Raw genomic sequence first — 10,328 nt, forward strand, 5'->3', positions numbered from 1 at the left:
ATTTTATTTGTCCGGACGGGGGGTGGCACAAGCAGGGGGAGCAGCAGGCTCCCCACTGAGCAGGGAGCCCGATGTGGGGCTCCATCCCAGGACCCTGGGATCATGACCTGAGCCGAAGGCAGATGCTTAACCAACTGAGTCACCTAGCACCCCTATATTTCCTATTTAAACTGCAAATAATTATATCCTAAAACCTACTGAACGGCTGGGCCCTCTTCCTGTGCTGCCTCACCACCCCCCCGCCCCCCACAAAGGTTTTCATTGCTGGGCAGGCCAGCAGTCAGACCAGATGCCTGCCCCCCTCTGCCATCTGTAAGGCTTGTCTGCGGGGACAGCAGGTGCGCTGGTGGGTGTGGCTCTCTTCCACTCTGCCCAGGGCAGGAGTCCCTTTGGAGTGGTGAGTGGTGCCAGTCCCTGCTGGGGCTGCTTGCAGAATGTGTGGGGGCAGGAGCTGCTTTGGAGGGACCCCTATAGCATGGGGTGGGTTGGATGATGGGGCCCATCCTCAGGAGCAGGGGGGAGTGGGGCACGCAGGTGTCTGCCCATCTAGGCTGGGGGGGAGGGGCGCAGAACTGGTCTTTTATCCTTAAAGAAGTCTCCCTGCCTCTCCAGTGTGTTCGGAGATTAGTAACTCCTCTTCCCATGCACCAGATGCTCTTCAAACTGCTGCTTTGCTGGATCTCTGCTGGGTTATTCTAACTCTTTAAGGAGGAAGACTATAGCCTCTGGCCCCCTGCCTCTTCCCAACCAAACGCGAGTTTGTCCACCGGATGCACCGTAAGTCAAGAAAAACAGACACGAAGTTTTGCAGTGAAGGTAGGCTTTTAATTGGTTGGCACCGCCCAGGAGAATGTCCCAAACTCCCCCATGGCTTAGAAGAAGGGCTTTTAAAGGGTGAAAATTCAGGGTAAGGGTCGCAGGGGCTTGAGTCGTGCTGATTAGGGATTAAGTTGGCATGTAATTCCTTTCCTGATTCTCTTGTCCCTTTGGCTTTGGTGTGACTAGAGGCAGGGCGTCCTTCGTTGTCAGGGGCCTGGTACCGCACCCCCTTCCCGGCCGACTGAGTGAGGTCGGCTGTGGACTTCGAAGGCACAGGTTCTCCATCCTGCGATTTTGGAAGCTGCAAAGCTTTTTCTTGTAAACATCACAGTTCTTAGGTCAGGAGGAACTGCAGCCCACAGGCTGTTTGGAGGCAACTTTGTTACTATTTTTAAAAACCTATGAAACTGCCTCAGGAAGTAAGGGCTACCCCGGTCCCAGGTAGGAGTTATCGGTCTACAAGGCAGGGGATGTGGGGGATTGCATCCCTGCGGTCAGACCCTCTTGACTTTGACCACTCCTCAGTAATGAGGGGTAGGGATAAGGACCAGTCTAGATCCTTTCTGCGGAAGAGGGGTCCAGGTCAGGACTGGAGGAAGGAAAGGGTTTTGCTCCTGTGAGCCCTGTTTGGTGCTGCCTAACGGGGCTGCTTACATTCCTGCTTTTGCCGCATTTCACGGGCAGGTAAGTCACAAAAAGAATAGCCATGACAGACAAGCCAATTTGGGTTAATCCCCAGGATACTGATGGACTTCCGTGAGGAATCGCAAAAGACTAGAAAACCCGACGACCACCCCCCCCCTTTTGCTCCAATTTGCTGCAGTAAGTGGCTTGTTCTCTCTTCTTGTCTCGGGGGCTTGTTCACTTCAGCTGGAGAATTAATGTAAAGGCAGCAGGAAAAGTTAATTGCCTTGCTTATCCCTCTCCTTGTTCCGCCACAGTCGAATCCAAGGCTGGTCTATGGTCGAGCACTACCGGGCCAAGGAGTCGGACGGTCTGTGCTGTCACACGTTTTTTTTTTTTTGTTTTTTTTTTTTTAAAGATTTTATTTATTTATTCGACAGAGATAGAGACAGCCAGCGAGAGAGGGAACACAGCAGGGGAGTGGGAGAGGAAGAAGCAGGCTCCCAGCGGAGGAGCCTGATGTGGGGCTCGATCCCAGGGATCCGGGATCACGCCCTGAGCCGAAGGCAGACGCTTAACGACTGCGCCACCCAGGCGCCCCATGTCACACGTTTTTTTCCAGAAGGGGCGTGCCACCCGTGGGTCCCCGGGGAGAGGACCACGCGGGCTCTGCCGCAGGCACGGTTTCCCTCGCTGACTGCAATCTGCGCCCTTCCGCTGTAATCCGGTAGCACTGTGAGCATAGCAGCGCTCGCCGGATTCTGCAAGTCTGCTGAGTCAATCATCACACCTGCGGGTCATCTCGGGAACTCCCCAAAGTCACCATTGGTGTCGAAAGTGACAGTCTCACAGACGGTCTCCCCTGCACTGCAAGGATCTTTCACAAGCAGATGTTCAATTAGTGTTTTTTGAATAAAGGGGAAAAGAAGGAATTTGCATATGTACCAACAGAGGAAGCCACGTCACTTACCTCACGGTAGTGTTTTCTCCGATGCAGCGTGATAAAGTTTTGTGTTCACCTGACTTGTGTGACAAAATTCCACTTTTAAATCTGTGGGTTTTCTTCCCAACTCCATTTGGACTTTTCTGGTCCCATCTTAAACATATTTCATTTACCACGTTCCTTCAAAGCCCAAATCCCAAGTAGTTTATTGCCTGAAGAGGGGAGAATAACAGCAACGTTAGAAAGCTCTTTGCAGGGGCGCCTGGGTGGCACAGCGGTTAAGCGCCTGCCTTCGGCTCAGGGCGTGATCCCGGCGTTATGGGATCGAGCCCCACATCAGGCTCCTCTGCTATGAGCCTGCTTCTTCCTCTCCCGCTCCCCCTGCTTGTGTTCCCTCTCTCGCTGGCTGTCTCTATCTCTGTCAAATAAATAAATAAAAATCTTTAAAAAAAAAAAGAATCTTAAAAAAAAAAAAAAAGAAAGCTCTTTGCAGATCACAGGCAGGCTCTGAGGCGGGCCTGGAAGGAGCTGTACCTGCCTGCAGAGCTCCTCCAACGTGGACACCCGAGGGCAGCTGGCCACGGGTAGAATACCCTCCATCCATAGCTGGCAAGCACTTCCTAGTCAGGAATGACCATTCTGAGAAAGCTCGGGGGCACAAAACTGCCACCTGTGGACAAAATGAGGTCTCCTGTCAGGATGAGACCATGTTATTTGTGACCCCAGAGAAGGAAAAGGCCCAGAGATGTAACTTTGAGGACTTCCTCCCCGCTCTCCTTCCTCAGGGACACCAGGAAAGGTCCTCTCTGTCTCCTTTGGCACCTTTGACCTCAGGGACAGGTTATTTTCCATAGACATTTCAGGGCTGCCATTTCCTCCCACAATGTTTTCCAGAGTGAACAGCTGTGAGGCAGTTGCCATAGAATCCTATGAGAGAACAGAGCATTCGTGTGAGAATGAGGCCCAGACACGGAGAAAAGAACATCATATTCCTGATGCCTATCAGCTTCGTGATGGTCTGAGTTCTTCCAGGAGGCAATTCCAGCTTCAGAAAATACCACAGAAATATTGGCAATGTTATCCGAGACCTGGGATCACTGCCCTTTCAACTTTCAGGTCCCCAATCGAGTGATATAGTTTTGATCAAATCTCCTCAGGTAATGCAACATTTCGCTTCAGATTCCCAGACTCTCCGAGAATTCTCATTTTAATCCCAGAAATGTGAAGTCATCTTCCATTTTCAAGCTTCCTTGGTGTGCCAGTTCTTCATTAATGTAATCCATGTATTAGGTGGTGCCTTCTCGCCCTTGAAGTTCTAGAGAACATTGGCTTGCACCCCTTCTATAGTCTACAGAAGTCCAAAGCCTTCTCAACATTCCATACAAGTTCCCAAGGGGGTACGTCCTTCCTCAAGTTCACTTGGCTTCCAGCCTCCTTGTGGGCTGCTTCTCTCTGCTCAGCTTCTTCTCTAATTTTCACAGAATTCCCATGTCCACAAACAATTTTAAGTGCTTTATGTGTTCTCAAAAATATGGGGCAAGTTCAGTCATGGAAGCAACCTCACATTGAACTTGACATATCACCATTCTCAAAAATATCCTTTAAATTACCAACCACACAAAACTCCCCATCTAATCACACCATCTCTCTCCATCCTTCCTTCTGCAACCTGTCCCAACACATTTCATTTTCTCTGGCAACAAAGCAATTTAATCATCCTACTTTGTTGTCATGGTTCTTGATCTTGAGTCCCAGTTTCTACCAATCCATTTATCAAGACATTTTCCTAAACAAAAGACAGTTCTCTGCCTGAAAAGAATCCTGTATAAGCAATGAAAGAGTTTTTGATTCATTTCCTGAAGAACTCTTTGGGCATTATTGGGTTCAATTAGCCAGTTCATGATTATTGTTGCAGACCACTCATTCATGGAAATGGACACTGATTTATACTGGGTTCTATATTGGGCTCCCTGGAGACAGACTCTGACACAGTATGTAGAAGTTTTGTCGAGGAGTGTTCTTGGAGGTACCCCCGTGAAGAAATCATGAAGGCAGAATTGGGCAGAAGCAGTGGGACTGCAATGGGATTGCATCCGACATCACAGCCCTGGAGCTGTGCTTCCTGGGAACGATGTGGAAATCTGGGCAGAACGGTTCATTGTGCCGAGAGCAGTTACCAGGGAGAGACACAGCTGTGGGCCCGCAATGTCTGATATTCCCAGCGACTGGGACTAGATGCATTGGTCCTAAAGAGGGGATCTGAGTAAATTCTACAATATCCACTGAGCTCACTCACCTCTTCACCTCTCAGCTGCATCTGGGAATGACTTCCCCATAATTCTGGTTGGCTTGGTTTGCTGGGAAACTTACAAGAGAAGGGTTAGTGAGACAAACTATAGAGTCCCCCACTGCCACAGCTCAACTGAGGGCATAAATGTCCCTCTCACCCCATCTCCACCTCCCATTGCATATTCTTCTCACCACCCCTGTTGGTCTGTGTGATTTCTCTGGTGAGGTGGCCTGGACCATCATCCCTAAGGTGTCTGAGCCTAAATCTGCTATGTCTCTCAGGCCGTGGCTACTGCCCCTGTCCATCTACCATTAAAACTGGGTATGGGAACACCAAGAGGCCCTCCACGGATCTCGAAAGCACCAAACATATTCTTCCCTGCCCCACTGAGTAGCAGAAGCCCTAATTACTCCTGAATTTCCTTTTTTGCCTGCTGTTCTCTTGACACATGGGCTGGAAGTGCCTGAGCAAGGGTCATAGCTTAAAGTTCAATGGAATTCTTCCTATGTTCCCTGATGGAAGTGGTCCCTTCTAGACCTGCAGAGCTCACGCTACAGGGACAGGAAACAAATTCCCCTAGAGGGTCACTTGGAGTGATGGCACATAGGGCCATTTCTACTTCCATCTTTAGTTTCCAGACCCATGTATTCTGTACCATATAATGGTCATTAACTTAGGGCGTGGATATGGTACTTCATCCTTATGGGGTGTTAACTCTAAACTGAGATACAAAGTCTATTCTACTCCTCTTCCAGGCTGGTGGCTTCTAGGTGATGAAAAATATGATGGAACTAGTGGATCCCATGACCATGCGCCAACTACCATGCTTGTTTTGCTGTAAAGTGGGACCCATACCTTTGATCTCTTGTTGATACCAAACAGTTGATAAGGTCTCAGATCGTGGTGCTGGCTGAGACCCCACAAACGGGAAGATAAACCCAGATAAAGAATGTGTATTGATCCTGGTCAAGGTGATAGCTGTCCCTTCTAGTGTGCAAGGGCCACACTGCAGTCAAGTTGCCATCAAGTGGCTGGTTAGTTTCCTTGGGATAATGCTCGATCAGGTGCTCAGTCTTGGTCTCTGCTGCTGACAGGCTGGACTTTCAATAGAAGTAACATTCCTACCTTGGAAAATTTATATGACCCAAGAGACTTTCCATTGGGAGGACTTCCTCGCTGCTCTCTCGAAGTACCACACCTGCAGCAGCAGACCTCTGGCTCGCGTGGGCATATTAAACTGACACATCTGTGAACCAAACCCACCTTTCTGTTCCCCTCCATCAGCTGTCATAAGAAATCCTTCATGCAGCTGGTGCTGGCAGAGGCCATGGATGATGTGGGATCTGGGCCACCTGCTCGAGCAGCTTGCTGGTGTTCTCTGGCCCTACTTGTGCCCTATCCCAATGTACCATTTTCATCTTGTGAGGGACTGCCCTGAGCCCACCCATCCTTATAGTTCGCTAGTCTGAAAGAAAATAGCTTACTGGAGAGTTCTGGTTGTGTGATCATCTATTATGTCTTGATCAGACGCCCCATCTCTAAGGGCCCAATAAGACGCCAGAAACTGCTTTCTGCATGGTGCATAGATTTCCGTTATAGGTGGTGTAGCCTTTCTCCAGTGAGTACGATATCCATTACCACTCTCCTTCATGGCACTTGGAATTTGGGTAGTTTAACAGAGGATTAATTGTATTTTTCTCTCTGGCCTGGGTTACATTTTAACCACAGAAGTCAGAAATATTCTTCCTTTTCTTTCTTTCGTTCTTTTTTTTTTTAATCGTTGATAGAGAGTCGGTCATTGCATATTTTATGCTCAGTTAACTCCATCACGGCTATTACACCTCTACGCTTCTCCCCACTAGTCCAAACAGCCAAATGCCTTACCCTGTGGTTAGGAACTTTCACCAAATTGTCTTTGCCCCTCCCGTGGACTTCAGGGTCATGCTTTAAGCAAGCTCTGTAAATTCCCGTGGGAAAAGCCTTCCTGGCACAATGGTATCAAGCGTTCCTTAAATACGTGTTATACTACGTATCTTATATTAATTTTCCTCTGAGCTGGTAAGATTATTGGGTTCTTCACGTGCACTCTTTCTGAATGATCACCTTTATTCCCATGGTTTCTACCGCCAGATGCCAAGTCTTAAATCCATCACCATCACCAGCCTAGTGTCTCAAAGTATGCTAGTTATAACTCCTTTAATCGTGGCCACTCTGTTTTTAGGACTTCACAAATCTGATAGGCGAAGAGTGCTATATTGTTTAATTTTGCACTTCGCACTATTAATGAGGCTGGACATTTGTTTAACACTCCGAAGGTGCAAATGTCTTCTTCCTATCTGAATGGTCTCTTCCTGTCATTTGCCCATTGTCTAGAAGACGTGATGCACTCTCCAGCTCGCTCTTTCAGGACTGAGACATTAATTCCCTCAGATGCTAAGAGGGTTGGCAGCAGGCAGCTGAGTCCCCTCTGGGAACTGGTGTCAGCTGAGGAGAGCTGCCTTGCCCGAAGTCACATGCCCTTCTCTAGGGCAGCCTGAACCCAATGGCTGATCAACGTTGTGGGGAGGGGAACGTAAAGGCTTAGTGCCCTCGAATCAAGGTGGGACGAGGCCTTATTACAACTACATTACAATTCACCTCCGCCCTCTGACTGCCCCCCCTCCCCCCTCCCCCATGGCAATGGTCCCCACAGCAGACCATGATAAACTCCCGCACACAAATCTCTACCTCTGGGTCTGCTCTATAGGGAACCCCAGGTAGGCACTCATTTTTAAAAGCTGAGCATGCTTGTCTTATTCCTAATGATTAAAAAACCCCAAAACTTAAAGAAAACACTTGATTAGCCCTAAATGTTATATAGGTCAAAGTGTTTCTCAAGTCATTATTATCTTTTGCAGAACACGTTAAGGAAAGCTATTTTGATACCTAGGTGAGCTCGAAGAACAAAGAAGATATGCCACCCTGAGGTAGGAAGGGATAAAGGGGGTCGAAGCCCCCACGGTGTAGGGTGACTTAGGGGGGATGGGATGAAAAACCAGCTTCATGTGTCCATCTGGGTCTAGCTATCAGCTTTGCTCCTATGAGCTGGGAGATTGATGTAAAAGACCTTAGTAAATGTAGTCAGTGCTAACTGGATGATTTAAGACTGTTGGACTTTGGGTGAGTGGTCGGTGAGAAGGTAATGATGGGGACCCCCCCCCACGATGCACTTGCAACAAACACTACGCAAGATGTGAACGAAAAAGTTGTACTCACGCAGCATGTGCTTTCTCTGAGCTTTAGATGGGTCTCATTCTGGGCAACTCTTATGGAAGGAGTGGTACAAAGGACCCCCCTACAATGTGACAGATTTTAGTCTATTGACATGCAGCGTAAACCTATTTACAGCGTCAATGGCCTGCAGTTCCCAACATACAAGGTCCCAGAGTCCTGCTCCTTGGCCTAAGAGCCACATGTATTCCTCTTCTATTCCCAGACTCAACACACACACACACCTGTCCCTGGCCTCGACAGTGGCATGCGGGTGCCCTAACTGGCCAGCTCTCCCTGACCCTCAGAAATGATTGCTCCTCTCTTAGCCTCTATAATGGGACTGTCCTCACCTCCCTTCCCCATCTTGCTCTTCTGAGCTAAGATATGATATGGAAGAGATTGTTGGCCCCAATTGGGGTCACTTGCCAACTCCTGAACTGGGGGTTCCAGGGTCTGATCCCTTCTCTAAGGACAAAATTAGCACTCCGGTGTCTTGGTCTGCAGAGGTAGTAAGGTGGTGAGGGATCGAGCCCTACCTTCCTACCTCTACAGAGACACTGAGGCCTCAGCTAAAAATGGTTGAGGGCCACAGATACCAAAATAGGGCCGTAGAAGCCTGGGGGTTTGGGAAAAGAGGGACCATGTGCTCACAGGGAATTGGGAGAGAACTCCCACATTGAGGGAAGTGAGCCGGCGGAAGGGAACTTCCGTTTGTCCTCTGAGCCCAAACCCCATAAAAAGTCTAGGCTTGCACTTGCTGGTCTCCTACATGACAAGGGGGCAGAGTCCAGAATCTGGTTTCAGAAAACAGTTAAAGCAGGTCTTATACTCTTGGTGAAATGTGGTAAGTTTGAGAAAACTTACCTCATATGATATTTTTCCAAGACACGTTCAGTGGAAAAGTATTTATCTTTGAGTAGTTTAAAAGCTCAAAACTATCGGAACATAGGATGTTATCCCTTAGGATGCCTTCTTCCCACATAATCCCTCATCTACGTCTGGCCCATCGTACCTTTTCCCCTGTGGCCTCCTCCAGTTCAGAGAAGCCAGTGCCGCCAGACCTTCCTCTTCCCTGTAGAATCTTGATCCGTTACTTGTTCCCTCACCATCCTAATTCTTCAACCGTTTCCTTTCCAATGGCTCTCTTCGCTCTGTCCCAACAAGCATGCGTGAAGGTCAGGGACACCATGTTGCAGAACTTCACAAGGCCCCATTGACATCGTGGTCTCTGTGAATGGCGCCCCCTGGAGTTGAGCAAGGCACATAATAGAATGAATAGACAGTAAGGGGATAGTAGGATGGGGAAAGGCGCATTTCCTGTCACTAGGTGGCGCTCAGGCAGCTTTCAACTACACCATGCGACAACAGTACAGAGATTGACCACAGCAATCCGGTGAGCTTATTGTCACTTTTTTAGTCAAGTAAACTTCTATTAAAAGGCCCTGGGATTATAGACTCAGATTCTTTTAAAAAGGGCTTTGAGTTCTCATATCCTCAGCTGTCAACTTCTCCCATAGAAGCAGTAAAATTCCTACCAACACAGCTCATCAGCTGTTGGGTCGTTCATACATTCATTCAAGCAGCATTTACTGAGCACCTACTGTGTACCAGGCACTGTGCTCCATAATGAGGATTCAGGTGAGGATAAAAAAGAAAAAAGCATGATCTCTGCACTCGTGGACCTTGCAGGCATTAATCCAAAATTCATACAAATACCATTAAATCGTAACAGCGTTAAGAACTGCACGCAGCTGAGAGGTACATGATGCTACCAGAACATCTAATAGCCCAAGACAGGAAGTTCGAGCAAGGCTTCCTCGAGAACGGAGGGCTGAATTAGCATCTGAAGGGAGAGCAGGCAGTGATGAGATAAAATGGAAGTGAAATGTCATAAGCAGAGATAAAAGCATGTTCAAGGCCCAGTGGGCAGTTTGAGGACGCAAATGGGGAAGACCAGTGTGGGTGGACTACTGTGAGGAAGGAGAGTGTCAAGTCCGTGGAGGTGGGGGGGGAGTTAGCAGCCGGAGAGGGGAAAGGCCAGATCCAGTAAGCCTCCCAGGCCTTGATACAGATGGGGTCTTTGTTCCAAGGATAATTGGAAATCATTGAAAGGTAATGAGCAGGGAAATGATTTGATCATGTTGGTGCTTTACAGAAAGAACCTTGGCTGCAGCGTGGCTGGGGTACTGCACGGTGCCTTGGTGATGTGGGAAATACTTTATGAGATTGTGTAGTAAGTGGGAGAGAGAAGCTGGTGGTTTGGACTGAGGTAGGTTTGGAAAGCTGTTAGGAATTCTTGCCTTCCATCAAAGCAAACCTTATATCCAGTGGCCCCCGCTCTTTCTTCCGGGATCACAAAGAACAAGTCAACTCCCCCACCAACATGGCAGCCCTTTAAGT

The 10,328-nt window shown here is 48.5% G+C and overlaps 1 long non-coding RNA gene across 1 annotated transcript; it reads right to left on the reverse strand.

Moving 5' to 3' along the window:
- Window positions 1–810: 810 nt before the first annotated feature.
- LOC123803389 (uncharacterized) lies at window positions 811–7,321 on the reverse strand. Its single transcript, XR_015727347.1, has 3 exons — window positions 2,921–7,321; window positions 2,414–2,598; window positions 811–2,320 (listed from the first exon to the last, which is right to left on the reverse strand). It is a non-coding gene; the product is annotated as an uncharacterized LOC123803389 (long non-coding RNA).
- Between the last annotated feature and the right edge of the window lie 3,007 nt (window positions 7,322–10,328).

Source organism: Ursus americanus, chromosome 18, assembly GCF_024610735.1.
Source record: "Ursus americanus isolate L20-20 chromosome 18, mUrsAme1.1.p, whole genome shotgun sequence".
Taxonomy (NCBI): domain Eukaryota; kingdom Metazoa; phylum Chordata; class Mammalia; order Carnivora; family Ursidae; genus Ursus; species Ursus americanus.